The sequence below is a fragment of the Styela clava genome, chromosome 9 (assembly GCF_964204865.1).
Source record: "Styela clava chromosome 9, kaStyClav1.hap1.2, whole genome shotgun sequence".
Taxonomy (NCBI): domain Eukaryota; kingdom Metazoa; phylum Chordata; class Ascidiacea; order Stolidobranchia; family Styelidae; genus Styela; species Styela clava.
In genome coordinates, this window is record NC_135258.1 from 13,842,646 (window position 1) to 13,863,215 (window position 20,570).

The 20,570-nt window shown below is 34.4% G+C and overlaps 1 long non-coding RNA gene across 1 annotated transcript; it reads left to right on the forward strand.

Annotated features, from left to right (window-relative positions):
* Window positions 1-5,878: 5,878 nt before the first annotated feature.
* LOC144427261 (uncharacterized) lies at window positions 5,879-19,056 on the forward strand. The gene is made up of 2 exons (XR_013477826.1): window positions 5,879-5,929; window positions 15,748-19,056. It is a non-coding gene; the product is annotated as an uncharacterized LOC144427261 (long non-coding RNA).
* The last annotated feature ends 1,514 nt before the right edge of the window (window positions 19,057-20,570 follow it).

Genomic DNA, 20,570 nt, shown 5'->3' on the forward strand with positions numbered 1-20,570 from the left:
GGGCGTTCGCTTAGGGCTAAATTGGTCGCCATGTCAATCACGTCATCGTAAAGTTGTCGCCCAACTAACGACTGTTGAATATCGCGTCACCGTCGGCCTAAAGCTGACAAACTTTTTGCGGGTGGTGGCATTTTCGTTAACCGTCGGCCTAGCTTTTTGATTGTCAAGTTCAATATCAAGTTTACAGCTTTTGGTTTTGCTGTAGGTAAAAATGTATGCCTAAAGGATAATGGCAAAAGGTCAACTTTTCTTCCTCCACCTCTGCCTGGTTACACTATAAAATGCGGAAAAAATTACTTATGTTTGCTAAACTCGATTCAGTGGATAAATAATAATAGATTGAGCAGATAAATAAAAGTACTTCATTGTTACGTAACATTAAAGGCACACACTACGTAATGGAAAGTAATCGACATAGAAAGGTAAAATTAATTTATTAATTCATATACCCAGCATTTAAATTAAAAAACAAAACAAAAATATCCAATCATATTTTAGGTATTCGCGGCGCATTTAGCAACTCGCTGCATTGCATCATTTTTCTTTATCAATTTCATTTTTGGTGTTCCGCGAAGCGACCTCAAAAGTGCAAGTGTTCTGTGGCTTGGGGTAGGGGTGGCGGGAGGAAGCCGCCAGCAATCCTCTGGTACTAAATTATCCCCTACGGGATTTGAACCTGCGAATCTAAGCGGGGTAGTCTTAGGTTAGAAATCAAGCGCATTCCTAAGGCTTAGCACAATGCGCCACTCAACGCAAACGTAGTCAGCTGCAGTGCACTGGCTGACATAGATACTAAATACATTAAAATACGTGTATACCCTTCCCCTGGGTGTTGAAATCTCAGGAATGTTCTTTACGGCCTTACATACCTGTATCATGATCGTTTTTTTCCAAGAGGTCTAATCTAGAGACAGACTCAAAGTGCTTCAAACGGACCTAAGGTCTCCGCAATCTATTCGTCTACTCAAAATGGCATTAATAAAATTTAAGCAGCAGCAAATACATCTGAGGTATTAAATAGAGTAATTTCAATTCACCCATCAATATTGATCGCTAAGTAACAATTTGTTTTTGTTACGTTCTTATTGTGGGGCTACGTCAATAACGGTCCACCTCTTCACGAGCTCCATAACACCAAATATTTGAATGGTCTCGAATAGTTGATCTATATATCATCAGTTGTTGTCGTCGGTATGCTCTTGTCTTGAGCAGTCAATTATTTACTTCACATAGAACCGTGATTAATCTTGTTGCTGATGTTATGTCTCCGCCGTTTGGTTTGGGCGAAGAAATTACTATATAGGAGGCATCGAAACAACGTCACAATATGACCTCCCTTTTAACGACATCGCCCGCACGTTATAGTAAGAAAACTTAAAAGTATTCTTGGCTATGCGCCAGTTAATGAGCTAAGATTTGTACGCCAATGCAGAGAATGCATTGATATAACGCTGAACCTGTACACGCCGTTATTCTTTCATTGAGTTGTAGGACGGTTACATTTTTGATGGCATTCACGTGCGCGTTTACTCGACAAATGTAAACAGACAAATATAATGGAATTGCTGGATTCTTGGTACTAAACTCCCGTCACTGATGCAAAGATGTGTGATCTGAGCTAAACACCCCTGTCAAGTTTTAAAATAAAAAATGAGTAATTATGCAGTTTGGGTTAGAACGATTCGAAAATTTGAATTTCCGGCTGAATCTGCTTCCCTCACCTTAACTGAATAAGTACTATTTTTATTTAATTCGAGCGTTGGCGGGGTGTTGTTTTGGGGCGGGGCTTGTTACAAAAGATCCTGAGAATATTACTGTGAACTAGGTATTATACTATGAATAAAGCAAATCCAACCGCCATTTGCATTCTGCAACTTTGAGATCACGCATCAGAAGCGTGATCGTCTCGTAACGACAACCTGGAGTAATTAAAGTAATCAGGTAAAAACATTTGATTACCAACAATCAGATAGCTTTTTTCGTCAGATATTTTTGCACGGGAAGCCACAAGCGACATCGCTTTCAGTCAGTCACAAATGTTCGTGATAGGATAAGATTTGATTTTGTGTAGGATGTATGGATAGGCTGCCTGTTGGGTTAGGACAGCGAGTTTGAAACAATATTCAGGTGAGTTAAATGTTATTTATACTCATTGTTTTCATTGCTATTATATTGCTTTCATTTTACTATTGTATAAGTGGTAAATTAGAGGTTTTCGGGCCTATACGAATTGGACTTATTAACTAATACAGAAGTCTAGATTGATGGATGATTCTCTTTTGCACCCAACTCACTAACAGCGGGTTCCATCGTTTTCTCACAAATAGGCCAAACTTAAAACCTATATGACAATACATAAGCTTATCATGAAAAAACTTAAACGTAATACACTGATCTACGTGACTACGTAAGCTGCATTCAACATGGTACGCTTAACATGAATGTAATGCATTACTTTCAAAACTTTCGCAAATGTAGCGCAAAATCCATGGTTTAATAGTGATTCGCCATAGCCTTTTTACTTTAATATATCATTGTGTATAGATTGGATCTTTGTACAAAGACCCTACCAACGTTCAAAATAAGAGAATTATCCAGTTTAAGTTAGGAATGCAGATTGCACTGGAAATTCAAATTTTTAAATCATTCCTAACCCCAAATGGATAATTACTAATATGTCATTTTAAAACGTGGCGGGAGCTTTGTGCAAAAGATCCGATAAATTTAGTCCCACTGTCCATTGATTATGCTAGCTACAGTTCTGCGACAATTTATTTATCAATATCTTAACTTTTTTCAGATGAAGAAATATTGAAGGTTAAAGATTCAAAGACACGAACTAACGAACGAGGAATATTACAAGTAAATATTATTTGAACATTTTATTTGACTTCCGACGTCTATTGATTCCTGTATACCACTGTTTTTGTTTAAAATGCTGAAAAATTCGATGCGAGCGCACCGCGTCTCTGGTCTTGCGATCAGAGTCAGCATTGTTATGCCACTTATCTGATCATGTGTTTTCTCTCGAAATTGTAAGATTTATATAAAAAAGTCAGACCCACGTTCACGTTTAAAATGCTAAATAGTTCGATGCAAGCCAACATTGGGTGCTCCTGATGTATGCGCACCAAAATGTCGCATAACCTGAATCCTAGCCAGGTACACAACCTGAGTTCAGGAGGTCCGAACATTGTTATGCCGCCTTTTTGATCCTGTGCATTCTATCGAAATTGTAAGATTTAGATTTTGCACAAGCTTTAATAATTGTGTTTCGAAGCAGAAGTTCAAAAAAGTACTATAAATATAGTATCTTGTATCAAATTGGTGTACTCTTTGCGACCCCTAAAATTCGTTGCGCGCTTCCCTGCTGGATAGCGATCCCCAGTTTGCGATCTCTACCGTGAACAATGTGATAATGCTACAAATTACTGATCAGAGGTAATTAATTAGTCATATACTCCATGAAAGAGTTAAATAAATTCATTGAGTATTTTATTGTTATTGTAATATTTGCAATTTGTGCAGTTTGAAGACTACACCTGAGATGTTATAGAGTTTATATTTGAAATTTAATGTCAATCGCTGAATAAATTTTATTCGTCTATTCGTCTAAATTTTCTAAAATTTAAATTTTATGAAATTAAATGTCGAAATTCACCCGTTACGTATTTTATTAAAACTTACGTATATTTTTAGAAGAAAATATTCAGAAAAGAGTCTCACCTTAACAATACAAAATGAGGTACAATATGATACCCTAACATATCATTTTAACTAAAGGATGTAATTTTGGTGAAATCAGCGACATAGTTGAAAATGACCTCAATTGAATTACATAGTTGGTTTTTTGTATCTTTAGCATAAGCATAGCTTTGTCAAATAACATTTGTGTGAAATAACTACCTGAAAATGGCATAGTTGGCTCCACGAAATTTAGTTTAATTTAAATTTAGAATTGGCTTACACAAAATCACGATCTATATATTGATTTTCAGCGTTTCAAAACACTGCTTGAAAGTCGACAGAACAATTTATCATTGCACCAAAAGAAATTCGTCAAGTGTCAGATTTTCATCACTGAGTGAGATGGAGGCCTATCAAGTCTGAAGAGCAAGTATGTAATCATATCATTTGAAATCTTTCAATTTACATGTCTATAAATAAATAATATGTTGTATTTTTTTCGGGAAATCGACACACAAATTATTACTTTTAATATTTTGAGTATAATCGCGAAATTAACTATTCTGTACTACAAATTAACTGTAGCAATATCCGGTGAATAATGGCGTAGTCAGTATAGCGCTGCACGTTCAGGGGCTAACTGCTGTGTTGTCCCATCTGCTGTTGTTTCGTTTAATCGTCCAAACCGAAAGACCAATTACTATCTTGTAATGTCAATTTAGGTAAAGTTCATTGGGTCAGCATAAATAAAAGGCGTTTCATCGCAATAGGGCGTCACGTTGTGATTACTACAAACAGTGAATTTTTTTAAAGTGATACTATAAGTTAATCCAGCAGTGTATATCTGCAGAGATACTGAAAGGATTTGAACTATGCCTCGTTAAGTGCAATTCGGTTAAAACACAACCCCAACTTAATAACCATGCAAATATTAAAACTTATTTTTTACCTTGTTGTTTATCATAGGGTGCCTATATACACACTAATGTGCCTAATTTCCCTGAAATCGTAGTCCTGGCCTTTTTTATTAATCTGATGAGCGTTTTTGCCACAAATGATAATGGTAATCAGACTAATGTCTTAAATTTAACTGTAGCTCATCGTAACCTGCACGCTCTGGTAGTAAACAGTTGATCACCATGTCATTGATGTTCCCAACTATACTTCAAACTGAAATCGCCCCAAATTTCCAATAATGATATTATAAGAGTGAGTCATACTAAGTGTATTAAGATAGCCGTTAATCTTACACCTTAAAGAACTCGTGTCCCAATTAAAATTTTCAAAAACAATACTGTGTAAATTATATTCAACCAAGTGTAAACATTTTTTGGTCCATATCCCCTTGGTAAAAGTGCTAAGTATTCATATGTTCATGACTGTTTAAATTTAGAGACATGGGAATATATGTCATATTTTCCCTATTGTTGGTGCGGGTCACGTCGTGTTATGCCTAATCACGTGTGAAGAGCTTAATTCATATAAACTCTCGTTTATAATCTCTACTGAATGGTGTTAGTTGGATCGTTTATACGGCACACGCCGTCAATATGAGATATAGTAGTTTCAAAACTCTGGAATTCTTACTTTTTTAATTAGATATTAGAAACTTGGGTGTCGCTGCTCGATAACCAGTTTAAAGATCACTATATACATGAGATCCCACCAAATTGTAAATCTACTATAGTCAGCCTATATATCCGTTGCTAGTAGTCTCAGTAACTCTACCGTCCCATGTTCATAAGTTTTCGAATCTGGAAATATAATTCTTATTTCCTTATCGTTTATTCCGTAGTAATAATCTGTCCTGTTCTTATTTATATATATATATATATAAATATATGTCTACAATGTCTGTGGCTGAAGTTATTTATTGACCTATATTTTCAGGAAGTTGCTGGGAGGGAAAGACTATGGAGAACTTGAAGGTAAAATATAACACACTAATAAACTATTAACTATTTAAGATTTAGATAATGAGATACAACATAGCACACTGATACATTTTCTGTAACTTATAAACCTCAAACTTAATAATGACGTAGTTCGAACATCTATATATAATTCAAATCAATATCATACAAAATTTACCTACATTTCATTATCTCATATAAATTTCAGCTTTCTGAAACACTACTTGAAAGAGGGAAAGACAATTCATCATTATATCGAAAGACATGCGGGGTTATTCGTCCGATTATGCATCACTGAGAGAGGTGGCTGCCTCGAGTCTAAAGAGCAAGTATGTTATTAAAATCTTTTGAATCTTTCTAATTTACTGAAATGGAAACACAGTAAATTGTTCGCGCAATGTACCTTTTGTCTATTTTGAAACTACCGATGGAGCCCAATACGACTTTTTCTCTGTATGTGACGATATATAAAATAATTAATGCAAAATATAATGAACATTTTTTTTTTTGCAATATTTTAAATTACAATCGCTCGTATTTTGTCGATATCTTTAAAATAATTTTGAGTTCCGAAAAAACAAATCAAATTTGATTAACTTCAAAATACGATTCCGGTCTACTTATAGTTGGCAGTTTGGGACGTATTTCGTGCAATTTTCAAAAAGTGATTTTTCATTTATTAAATAATCGTAAAAGTTTTCCCGACTAAAATTCGAGTAACGAAGAACACAAATAAATTACTATGAAATTACTATGACAAGATATTTTGAATGCTCGCACCGGCTATGAATTGAATATTTTACTCGAGAGACAACTTTTTATCCTCTGCGATCTTACTTATATATAATGTCACATTTGAATTTGCGCTCGTTGTCATATTTCGACACTACTGATGTCAAATTTTATTAGTTTTATTACTTCTTTGGACAATCACAAAATTGGACAAGTCAGTATTTTATTAAGTAATCGAAGCGCCTAAGTTTCTCCCACGGAGCACTTTGAGAACCTATGCCTTAATAGACCAGGGAAGAAATTTTCGTAAAAGTGTTTGAAGTATCGTTGTACATGTTTAATAGCTGAGTTTTAGGCAGAATATTGTACAATTTTAGAATCACTTTGAAAATTAGCTGTTTGCATCTAATAATTAAATATTCACTCCAGTTCACCAAATAAGATTTTGTGGCAACGCTTCCAAATGGCCAAAAACTTAATATGGAAAGCAAAGTTACCTTATGTCCAGGCTTGTCTATGGGAAACGTGCCATGAGATGGGATGGGATAACACACCTTTGTATTTCCCATGGGACGCGTGGGACACGAAAACCATATGATTTTCAGGGAAATGATGGTAAAAAATTTCGTTATGGATTTCGTGTCCATATATTTGAGCATAGCTCTCTTGTTAGTTATAAAGAGCAAAACATATTCAGCATTAACAATATACTTCGTGAAAGGGCTGATGGATACATATATAATAGTTATGAATAAAAAGTTAACTAAGTCCGTTTTTTCGGGAAACCTGCTGACAAAGTATTATTTTTATTATATTGAGTATAAGCTCAGCTTCGGTTTGTCTGTCAAATGGAATTTTTTTTGGTAAACCCCCCAAATACTTTAAAATATCATGATTCGGACAACTATCGTTTTTTTGTGGCTAATGAGCGAATAAGACAAGAATGAATTTTAGCAATAAAAAACCGTGTTTTTGTCATATTACCGCCCAATATTCGGAATAAAACTTGCATTACTTTGTTCCAAATTTTGTCAAATTTTCGTCATTGTTGAGAAGGAACTTTTCCCCTTGTGTTTGCAGTAATACTGTTAGTTTAGGCACCAATGCGCGCTAATAATTTTATATGGCAAAGTCTTTAGAACCGGACCAGTGTTCATTTCTTAGTATCGTTGGCATAAAATTTAATAGTATCAGCGATTATTCACTGGGGCAATGGTTTTCAAAGGGTGGGGCGCGCTTTGCAAAAGGGGCGTAGACAATTTTTGAGGGGGCATGTAGCTATTTAAATCTATTTTTTGTTTGTTGGACTTAATCGTGCATTTTTTGGATATTTACATTCCATCCCCGTATTTTCAAGGTATTTTTGAATGAAACATAATATTTGTTATATGTAGCTTATAGCTATCTAGTTATTTTTGAGTGGTTGCGAGCATTTTCATAACAAGAGTTACATTGTAATCACCACAATTCGTAAAAATATTTTCATAGCTATACTATACTAATGAAAAGAAAATTATACTCAAGATATAAGTACCAGTACTTCTTTATCGATAGAAGGATGTCTATATATCCTGTGTCATATTTATATGTATATTGCCTTCTTTTATTGATAGCATAGTCATTATTTTCTTGCATAGAATTTATTGATTTAATTTTCTGGGCCAATCTGGCTAATCTTATATATGTAATTTGAAAGTATCATGGTCTATGACCATGGTAGTAACCAGTTAACCGTGTCATTCGTGTTCCAAGCTAGAATTACATTAGCTTTCCAATAACGATGTTATATAAGTAATTCCAACCGAGTGTATCAATGTGAATTCTATACCATTTGGCACTGGTTAACTACGCCATGCAAGCCCCGAACTAAAATATCGTTTCCAGTGTAGATACTGTAACGCAGTGGTTCTCAAACTTCTTTTTATTGTGACACCCTCCAAAAAATATGCTCAAGTTGCGACTTTTCGTGGAAACCGTACTAAACCGTACCTTCCAATAAAGGACCTTTTTTGCAATGAGTTTTATTTAAACGATCAAAGAAAACTAAACCAAAGTCAGTGAAATTGCATTTAATGGGATGGGAATACTTGGGTCTTTTTACAACTGTTACTAAACCTTGGTAAGATTTGTGAGAGCCGCACGCTTTCTCTCTCAACATTTACTCGAGATCGATATTTTGTTCGTATTACGACCATGGTCGCAAAACTTGCTTCGCATGAATACGAAATCGCAAAAGGGATCAGAGTGCGCAACGCTTTACATCGATTTCGTTTAAAAACGACGAAGAAAAGCAGCAATGTTTTGTTGAAGCAAGATTTTGGCCAGTGAAACATGTTATCTAAAAAGCCCAAACGGCATTTAGTATCAACGCATCCCCAGTTGCAACAAAAATCACGGGGCTTTACTACTTGAACGATCCAAAGTCAATGTAGCCTACGTCGTACTTGCGTTTTTAGCCTTTCCTTGTTTAGTATCATTTTCACGCTTGTGAGAGATTCCGCAAAAAAAAAATTTACGACGCCCACTTTGAAAACCACTGCTGTAACGTATCAATATAGCCGTAAATCCTATTGGTAATAGTTCGTTCATGTTCATAACTGTCTGAATCTAGAAATATATTTCCTATTGGTAATAGTTCGTTCATGTTCATAACTTTTTGAATCTAGAAATATATTTCCTATTGCTATATCGTTGATTGCAGGTACTAATATGTTACGTTATTATGTGTATACATCTATATAAATGATCCAATAGAATAAATACACGGATTTTTTTTTTCTCATGTTTTATTTATATGGGTATTACTTTATTGATAACATGGTTCTGAATATTCTGTGTAGAATTCACTTGTTTTTTTCCACAAAATAGTATCATACTATAAAAAAGAATCCGACTAAGCGCAGAAATGTATCTATAAATTATCATGGTCTATATCAGTGGTTCCTAAACTTTTTATTCGCAGTAATATATACCCACCCAGTTTACAAAAACATTTGAGGTCAGAAACGAATATAATACAGAACAAATAAACAAGGTAAATCATAGTTTATAGTGTTTTTTTCAATGAGATATATAAGCTTATTGGTCTTCCAGAAAGTATTTTTTTTTTAATTTTTGGTGACATTTTCGTCAGCCACAATCTCAACTCACCCCGTTTACTAATTGAATGGCGATGTTTTTTTTTGATAGCACTTGTATCATTGTTACAAACCCCTTCTCTACCACAAACGAGGTCGTAAATGAAAGAATCCAGGTTTCTGACTTCTGTCTTTTTTGCATTGGTTGTCAAATTATGAGAGATTTTCATTAAAAAGATACATCTTTATAAAAATCACGTATCGATGCATTTCTCAAATATAACATATGAATTTTATTTCCTCATTTCATTGCATTTCAAGGAGCTCCATTTAAATTAAATATTTTCTGCGCTATTGAACCCCTGCCCAGTGCAGCGTGTTCTCATACGTCTTATTATATTTAAATTGTAGGCTCGGTAAACGATTAACTCTTCACTAAATTATCAGATTATAATATAATTATAACCGCCCACTTTGGAAATCCCTGGTTTATACCACCTGGTAGTAAACAGTTAATAACCATGCCATTCATGTTCCAATCCAGAATCGCAATAAATTTTCAATACTGGTAATATTGGAGTGAGTCTAATCAAGTACATTAATATAACCGTGAATCTTACTACCTTCGGTACTGGTTAACCATGAACTGTGTCCCAAACTGAAATTTTCAATAAGGATAATATATAAATTAGGCCAGTTGTACACCCGACTTATACTTCCCTTGGTAGTCCTAGTAACCAATAACCATACAATTCATATTGATAAGTGTTCGAAGCTGGCAATCGACGGTAGTCCAAGTAACCATACGATTCATATTTTTTAAGTGTTCAAAGCTGGCATTTCTTGGTAGTTCAAGTAACCATACGGTTCATATTGATAACTGTTCGAAGCCGGCAATCCTTGGTAGTCCTAGTAACCATACGATTCATATTTATAAATGTTCGAAGTAGGTTGATAAGTGTTCGAAGCTGGCAATATTCCTAATGCGCTGTTATTAAGTGCGAGTATTCATATCTTATATTCATGCGTGTATGTAATATGTATGACGCTTTATTATTGCAAATATTACGACTCTAAAATCGTTTATCATGAGGTACCAAAGCTAACATGTCCTTATCATTCTGCATACGATATACCATTTTTTCTAGCTTGAAACCCGTTTTCACCAGATGGTATTAATGTAGTTGTTAATCCCCTCCCAAAATTCGTGTCCTAAAATTAAATTTCCTATGATATACTATAGCCGCAAATACCTTATAACCAGTATAGACCTTCATTGGTAGTGTTCCTAGAACCCATGCCCCTCATGTCCATAAGTTTTCAAATCTAGAAATATATTCCCTATTTCTTCATAGTTTATTTCGAGTATTAACATGTTATGTTCTTATAATGAATGTAGAATGTCTACAATCCCTGTGGCTGATTTAGAGGACCTCAATATTAGGTAAATATAACGCACAATGCCTGTGGTACACAAACATTTTAAGCCGTTCAAGTTTGGAATATCTCGCGTCTCGTGTAAATTACTTGTATATCTATCAATAAATATTATCTGCAATTTTTTCGGGAAACCTACTGACAAAGTATTATTTTTATTATATTGAGTATAAGCTCAGCTTTGGTTTGTCTGTCAAATGGAATTTATTTTGGAAAATCCTCTAGTCTAAATACTGTATAATATCATGATTCGGACAACTATCGTTTTTTTCTGGCTAATAAGTAATTCCAACCGAGTGTATCAATGTGAATTCTATACGATTTGGCATTGGTTAACTACGCCATGCAAGCTCCAAAATAAAATATCGTTTCCAGTGGCGATACTGTAACGCAGCAAATCAGCAAATAATTTTATTCAAACGAAAAATTAATATTTTTATTTTTTTAAATTTCTAGTATAAGCTTAGCTACTCTGTGTCCCTGTTAATTACAACTCCAAAGATTGATAAGGACATAGTTTAAAAGACTATGTCTTTAACCAATGACATATAACAACATGATGCGCAACTCCGGCATTTTTGTCCGAAGATCGTATTCGATAGCACGCTCCAATGCACATACTTGACGAGACGAAAACGAGCGGATGTGTGCTGCTTTCAAGGCGTAGCACGAATGGTGTTCGTGCCTGCTTTGACAGTTGTTGTCGATTTTAATGATATTTTTGAAAGTTGGGGTAAAAAGAAATCGGTAAAAGGTAAGGTGAATACTATTGTTGTATATCACACCCGGGCATCGCACCGTTAAGTACATGTGGGAAAGCCAGCCTTTGTCAAATACTACGAAGTTATTAATTCAGTACGGTACGTAGTTGCCCATTTGCCGAAATTACATATTTACTTACTCCTTCTGGTTTCAAATAGTTCATGCACCTCCAGTTAGATTTTTTTAATCAGTGAGGATATATACTCATTGTTGATTGCTGCTCATTGTAACATACTATTACGCATTCACTTTTATTTGCGTATTGAATCAAAGTGTTAACAAGTTCACCTAACATTTCACTCATACCGGTCTATATTGTATAGTCTGATTTCTCAAGTATTTGGAGCCACGAATGCTTGTAATTTTCTGACTAAACCCTTTTATTAGTTGGTTTATTTTCCAAAATTCAGTAAAATATTTTTTAAATAAAACATGAGATATTGGATTTATTAGCTTTTCCATTCTGAATCATATAGACTGCTTTATTTATTCTTAACGAAAATTAATAAATCTCCTCTCTTTCTTCAGATGTGAAAGTTGTGGACAAACCTGTCTAAGCATTGTGAGACTCTTGCAGCACAAGAGGCAATAGCAGAAATAGTAAGTATATCAATCAAGAAATTAAGCCGACATAAAGCAAAACTTTCAACTATTCGTCTAATCTCAATTTCCTATTATTTATTCACAGGACAACTATAGCAGACGGGGAGATATCAGAAGTCTGGCGACATATCAGTGACAGTGTGATTCCAAGAAATATAATGCAATTGAAAATAGAAAATTGCAATAGAAAAACTATAGCAACTAACCCCCAAATGTACCCCATTTCATGTTGAAATCATCATGACAAAGTTAATTTTTCCCAAAATTCGAACAAAGACTTTCGTAGGAATCAAATTACACCAGTTTAAGAAACATAACATGTTCCACCCAGTCATTATCAAATTAAAATTTATATTCTCAAGACCTTTGGCACTGATTGAAATAATTATATCTAAGTTCCCATCCGTACGATGTACATAATTACCCTTATGGAGATAACAGGAGTTTCTGATTATAACGTAAATCACGAGCTCACGTTTACAGCATTTAATTGGATTTATGATCAACGTATAAATACGATTCCGATATCTTTCGATAGGGAGAGAAGACGATGTAAACCATTCTAAGCTAGTCTGGATAAATGTTATAAGATTTATATTCTGTGTGTTGTGGAAATTTACGAATAAAAACATATAGAGATTTTTAACGCATCTTCATTCACGTGGGCGTTGAAGCTGAAGGGTGAACGGGTGACTTGCAAGTTCTGAGACAATCTACGAAATAGCAATATACGGTAACATACATACATTTACCAATCATATATGCTAAAAAACAACCTATGGAGGCATGCAAAGACATTTGACCCTCCGGTAGAGTTGTGTATGGCCCCCACATCCTGCAGGGCTTGAGGAAAATAACTAAAAATTCCAAAGCGTAAGATTGCATAAGCGGTCTTATTTGTAAAAAGGCACAAAACACGCCAGACATACTTAAAACAGCTTTGAAAATGAGGATTACGGGTACCTCACTGCACCTGTGTTATATTTGGTTCATCAACTTTTGGTAGTACTATAGAAGAAATTCCGGAAGGGGTATAATCATCATTCATGATAAAATACTATCATATATTTTTTGAACAACTTCAATCTAGACCAGGGATCTCAAACTCGCGGCCCCAGAGAACTTCCAGTGCGGCCCTCGAACGCTTAACAATAATTGTAATAGTATTTTGGAAGTTTTTTTTTTATCTAAATGTAATAGATTTTTCAAACCTTCTAAAGTGAAATTGATTATTCACACAGAAAACAATTTACTGAAAGTAGTTTTGGAATATTAATTTTTTTTGTCCACATTTTGACCCAATTAAGAATACACATCAAGCTAGCAAAAGAATACTTGAATAAAACACTTGAGTAATTAAATTAAACGCAAAGTACACGAAGAAGGTGGCATTTTCGAAGAAAATGGGAGTTGTAACATTTCTGCTCTTCACAAAATTCTGAAGCACATTGTTTAATTTGTCATATTTCCATCAATACAATCAAAAAACACAATAAGCTCAGCAGTCAATATGACAAATTCGAAGACCAACTTCGAACAGAAAATTTCCATGTGTTTGTATATTAATATAATTATACAACGACTTAGTTACTAAAAATCAATATCAATAATAATTCAAGCAATCCTATGCCACGCAAGGTAGTGCGAAATGTCTTGTCGAAAAAATCTGTCATTTGTTTTTTTACTGATCTATACATGAAATGATAAAAGTAACTTTTTTGCATTACTGGAATTAATTAAACATTCGTAAAGATCCAGATAAACCCATGATCATGTGGCCTCGTTAGTTAGAGTTGGTACTATAAAATCATTTCAGACTGGCCTTAGTATGCTGGTGACACAAAAAAGATGCCAAACGCCAGGACGAATGTAATTATTAAAACATTGAGTTTATACTGTAGTATTTTTGTTAATTTTAGGTTCATATATTTAGATTAAGTTATTTTTAGTGTATGTATTATTCTTTCCTTATTCAAAGCTTGTTCAAAAATGATTTTGATGGTTGTACATAGAATTTTACGATTTTTTATAATAAATACTGTAACTTGCAAATGTTGCAATAATAGTGGAATGCAAATATTAATATGTAATTGCATTTGAAATTGAAGGAAATAATAAAACTTAATCCAACTGTTTAGTTGCATCACAATATATGAGCTATGTTCTATGAACATTTGTTCTTTTCTTTGTCTTGAACTTTCCATACTCCACAGCCCCTATTATTTTTTTTTAATTTTAATTACCATGTGATGGTCATACATATCTTTAACTTGTATTTTCTGTCATGATGTATTATCTCAATGTGCCAAACTATTAATTTGTGTGGATATTTTGCTTCCAGATGACATAAATGTATTGTCATGTTTATTACCTCAGCTTGGAGTATTGACAAGAAAAAGGTGCCAGTAAATTAGGTAAAAAAATTTTCAACTCATTGTTATAATCAGAATTCACAATCAATAGGAATTATAAACAGCCAACAATCAGTGAGAATTATATGCGAAATCCCTCAGAATAAATTTGTCTAAAATCGGAGGAAGGCAAAAAATATAGGTAGTTTCCATTCACACAAGCATTTCAAGAAGACTTGCTCGAGCCAAACTAAATGAGCATCGTCAGGTGATCGGTAAGGCTGCAAGTTGAATTCAGCCCTGCAACCTCCTGCATAGAAGATAATATTAATTAGTGGGCTATGAGCTAAATTCCTAAATTTAAACAAACCTATCTACGATGCATTATGTACCAGCAATGTTACCTACGATTAACTGAATATGTAATATGTCTAATAAATTCACATACAAAAGCAAGTTCGATAGGTGCAAACTTTGTGTTATGGAATTGTATCGCAGCACAGTTTTGTATGACACCCTCTTTAAATGAAATTTCAATGATTAAGCGCAAACATTAAAATTACTAACTTTGAACTTTGTCATTATCTGCAAAATGTTCCACACAAATCTTTCCGCTATCGCGTTTGTAATCTTCTCTGATAAAAAAAAAACGTCTATGATGTCCAGAATTGCTCTTTACAGCTTGCCTGTTATTCCAGCTTTCCAAGTAAGCAAAACTTCTTAGATATAGAGATTATTTTGTTTCGTTACAGGCGCAAAAAGGCAGGTACTACACGTAAAAAAGACGCCGAGTAGCAAAAGCGAGCGGAAAACGGACGCGAAAGGCGACGAGAAATATGTGCATTGGAGCGTATCATGAAATACAATGTTTTGCCTGTAGTCTTATGGAGTGACGTCAGAGTTGCCTATCATGTTGTTTAATGTCATTGCTTTAACCAAATCTCTTTTCTGTATTTCTGTTAAATAGCATTTTTTGTGATTTAAATAACTTGATAGTGTCTTAGGTCAACGAAATTTAGTTTCACCTAAAGTTAGATGGACTCGGTATACACATGAACGTAACATTGGATTGATTTTTTTTTTATGTATTTTTAATATAAGTTTACCTTTGCTTTACCACTTGCTTTACCACACTGTGATTTATAAATCCCAAACTTGATAATGAAACTATATATTTATTTTCAGTTTTCTAAAACACTGCTTGAAAGAGTCATTGCATCAAACAGAATCGACATTGTTAATAGTCTGGTGCATCACGGAGTGAGATTGACGCCTATATAGTCTAAAGAGTAAAGAGCAAGTATATATGTAATCTTATAATCTTTCAATTCATATTTTGTCACGTATAAACTGATATATATATCATGTTCAATCCCGCTAGTCAGGAAGAGCTGCAAATATTTCAATTATCGCACAAGATGTCCAAAATATTACCCATTGGGAACCACTACATTAGACCGTTTTCCTTTATCAATTTTACCCTTTCATTTTTGTTTCGCGAGGCGAGATAAAAAGTGTAAAAGTTCCGTGGCCGAAAAAGTTTGGGAAACGCTGGTCTAGAACAGTAGTTTTTTTTTTACCTGGGTTCAATCGAATTTTTGGTGTTCGTTGGAGCTGTTCCAGGGGTTCGACGAGGGTCCTTCAAATTAACACAGTTTTATATTATGGCACTTTTCTATCACATCGTCTACAAATTATGCATATTTAGCTACAGTTCATGTCAGATATTAAAACTTACACGTTCAACAACTAATAAATTAGCGATCAGTAGAGGTTGCGCGAGACTAACTCCCAATCCTTTCTCTATGCCTTTGCGCTAGTGGAATTTACCAATGTGTTTAACATTCATCAATGTGTTCTAGGCTCAGATCTTGATAGCCAGGTCCTTTTAATGTGATTCTTTTAAAGGCGTTGAATTCTTTTTAGTATTACTTCTAATTTCTTTTCTTGTGGTAGTTGTCGAGTCCGGAGTTTGGCAGGATCCATTCGGATACAGAAGTCACGCGAAAAGGCTAATATAACGATCAGTAGAGGTTGCGCCAGACTAACTTCCAATCCTTTCTCTATGCCTTTGCGCTAGTGGATCCATATGCATGTAATGCACGGATGCTGTAGCAAGAATAAAATACCATAATATGCAATTCAAGAGTCTGCTGTGCACACTAACACAAATATATTTCTGTAACGTTTCGTCTGACCAAAATCAGACTTCCTCAGACAAGCAGTTTACAACAATGACAAGAAAAGAGCAATCATGCAGTTTAAATATGGCGATAAATAAATTTGTTTGAAATTAATTGTGACCAAACAATGAAAAAACAATTATTGATATTCAGAAACAGATTGCGAAATAAAAAAATGCGATCGGTTCTCAGCATGGAATAATTGTTCCGCGGCGTGCTTGATTTCACAATAAGTTTTACTAGAACATTTATCAATGTGTTCTATTAGCGTTGCTGTTTGTAGCGTTGCGCAGTTGTAAGTTTTAGTGAACCCGTCATCTCCAGGGATGTCGCGCGCTTTGGTGTTTGTGCTTATATGATAATGCCCTTAGATGCTTTCTGCCTATGACTTTGAAACATCTTGGGTTGTTATCGAAAACCTAGGATTTTCAAGATGAAACTTTTTCATGTTTTATACCCTTGCACGAGATTGGGCTTTTATGAAATTTGGATTGGGCTCCTAATATCAACTGTTCGATAGAATGGGGTTTGGCGAGAGCTTTCAGGATAGCGCAGGGATTCGACAGGCTCGGAAAAGTTAAGGTTAACTAGAATTTAAAAAATCACACAGCGTTACGTAGTATTATTCTTTTTTATGTTGCCATTTCGCGAGTGCAGAAACGGACAGGTACAAATAGATTTGTTGAAATATATATCCAATTCATATCGAATTATATTTTCTGTCATTCATAGACCCAAAACTTGACATAGTTCACATAATGACATAGGTCGAAAAATTATTGGTCTCCTAATACAAGACCTCTCAATACATGACTTCTTCAATACCTTACTTCTTCTCTTCAATACCCTTTCCCCCAAATATCCAATCGAAACCTTATACGTATGCGCGTATGGTGATATCAATTCCATTAGGGTTATCAATTCGTGTTGGAATACTAATTAGCATCTGGTGTCATCGATCCAATTATATTTTTGGTTGGCATCTGTTGTATGATTACAACGGGCCCTTTATCGATCTAATTTATGAATTTGGAGAATTTCGAGATAAGCAATTTTCAGTCTTTTCATAAATTTTATTTGAAATAACGAATTTATTCCTAAATATATCTACGCCCTTTAGAATGGAAATCGGGGTTTTGGGCATATTTGTCACCTAAAATACGTAAATTTCAAAAACACATTGAAAATGACAAAAAAACACAATCGAAAAATATACATAATGAAATTCAAAAATATGGTACGAGGAGATTTAATAATCGGAGGGAAGTAGGATGACAGTAAGAGTATAGATTGGAAAAGAAAAGGCGATTTATTGTTTTTTAAATTTGATTTCGACAGATAAAACTGATCTTCCAATCCAATATACTTCGTCACACTGAATTACTGATAGCTCATGTGTTTGAATAACCCTAGTTGGGTAAAAATAGCGCATTGTAAATTCGCTTGTTGCGATATGTTTATAATGCCAGCTTCGGGCTTTGAAAATAAAAGAAAAATAGCGCTTTGTTTGTTAAAATTTTTTGTCATATACTCGTTTTGACGAATCTATTGATGAGCTCATTTATGCACCGTTCTCATAACGATGTTATAAACGTTTAAGAGAGTGACTCATTTGAGTCATCTTTTAAAAATAGTTCAGTGTTAATGAAATCTATCTAATCTAAATAGTTTGAATCCGTCAAATTTTAATTAATATAAATGACAAGAAATTTAAAATCGAATATTCATCTTCATTGCACAATCAATTGGCCATAAGATTAGTTGCAATTTGAGTAAACACTCTTAAGTCTGTTTTCAAGCAATTCATAGAAATTAAGATCCGAATTAATATCGCCAAAAAAGCTAAAGAAGGACTATACATTGAGGAAAGAAGTAGTACGATAAATATCCCAGTAAGAAAAAAATCGTATGTATATATAACAAAGTAAAACAAATTGATGAATAATATTTTCATTCGATTGTCTTGCTCGATCATTTTTTGTTGTGATCTTTAAGAATGTCTAAAAGCGTGCGCTTCTTCCGTACTTTTATAAAACTTATCGTTCGTTGTATTATATCATCAGTTAAATTTAGCCTGATACTATTTTTCACCTTGTATTTTTGATTTCGAACAAAAGTTGATATCGTTCATTGTGCGGACTTAGTCTTTATCCGTCGTCTGATTCTTTTCCGATTCCGTACCTTTGTTCTCTCGTGCGGTGATACCTTTATTGCTGTACCATCTTTACCGTTGTTGATATTTTTCTTCTTCGATATGCGCTGTTGTTGTTTTGTTGGGTCACCTTTATCGATTCCGACTCCACATCTGAAGGTTTGCTATTGTTTGTTCGGGGTCGCCATTTTAGTCAGTTAAAACAGTGTAGCATATTGAAACATGTTGTTGAACGCTGTTGTTGTTTGACGTTGTTTTAATGTTGTAGATAGACACGGAGAACAAACGATGAAGACATGACGACATCGAGAGACGATACAACACTTATCAAGACGATTCGACTCCTAATACAAGACCTCTCAATACATGACTTCTTCAATACCTTACTTCTTCTCTTCAATATCCAATTGAAACCTTATATACGTATGCGCGTATGGTGATATCGATTCCATTAGGGTTATCGATTCGGGTTGGAATTAGAGATGTACCGATACCACTTTTGTCGCCGATACCGATACCGATCCGATACCAGCTAAAAATGCCGATACCGATACCGATATGCTGATACTACAAAAAGGCCGATATTACCGATATTCCGATACCGATACTATGTAATTATTACTTAATTAGGTATGCTGTGTAGGGCAGACGGGTTAAAACAATGGTCTTTAAGCGTTGTTCATAGTACACATTATTTCAGATTGAAAAAAAAGATATATATATCACATAATATGAAATTAATGTTTGGTATCCATATGCTGTAACTGATTAAGATACATTGTACAGTAACGCTAGTAATCTCGGTGTTCAATTAGAAAACTCATAAGCCGGGATGTCCAATTTGAATTTAATGTTAATATCGCGAGCTTCGAATATTGTTATTCGTGTTTAAAAGAATATTGAATATCACCCACGCATTCTAGCGCCGCCGTCCTACGTTCAAATTAAAAGCATTTTACAAATATTTAATTTAGTGGCTAATCGTAATCGTTGACGCAATAAGTCAAAGCCAACATGAAAGAATATCAATCAGCACCGACAAAAAGAAGGCCCACCGATAACCGTTGAGGATGTTTTTTTACTTCACTATTTTATAATATTTCACAATTGCTATCATATATTTTGAGACAGTCTAGGGCTAGGCGGTCAAGTCAATATATCTATAAAGAAATCGTGTAGTTAAGCAGAATTAAAATTAATACCTGTGTAGTGGGATAATTGTGTCGGAATTTAGTTTATCGATGTCGACGGACTAAATGACACTCGTACTTGACGACAAACAGTCAGAGTTTATACCCGTGCCAAAAGCCCATGTGCCGTTAATACGGAAGGTCCCCAATTCCACTGTATGATTTAAAACTGGGCGCCTAGTTGCTTTTTGTTATGTTCTGTGTTGATATATTTCTTCATAAAAACTATGTAATATTAAAAATGTCAATATAAAAATTTGACAGCGAAAATAGCCAAATTAGTTGAGCTAGTTTAGCTGATAAATAGCTAAAAACACGTGAATCCTATTCTCTCGCAGGGGTGGGGACATGTATGGCTCATAGCTCACGATCTCTCCAGACAAAAATAAATTAAAAAGTAGTATTCCAACTTATCTTTTAAAACATTCTGGACCATATCAAAAAGGTAAATATATCGGTAATATCGGCCTTAATCTAACCGAT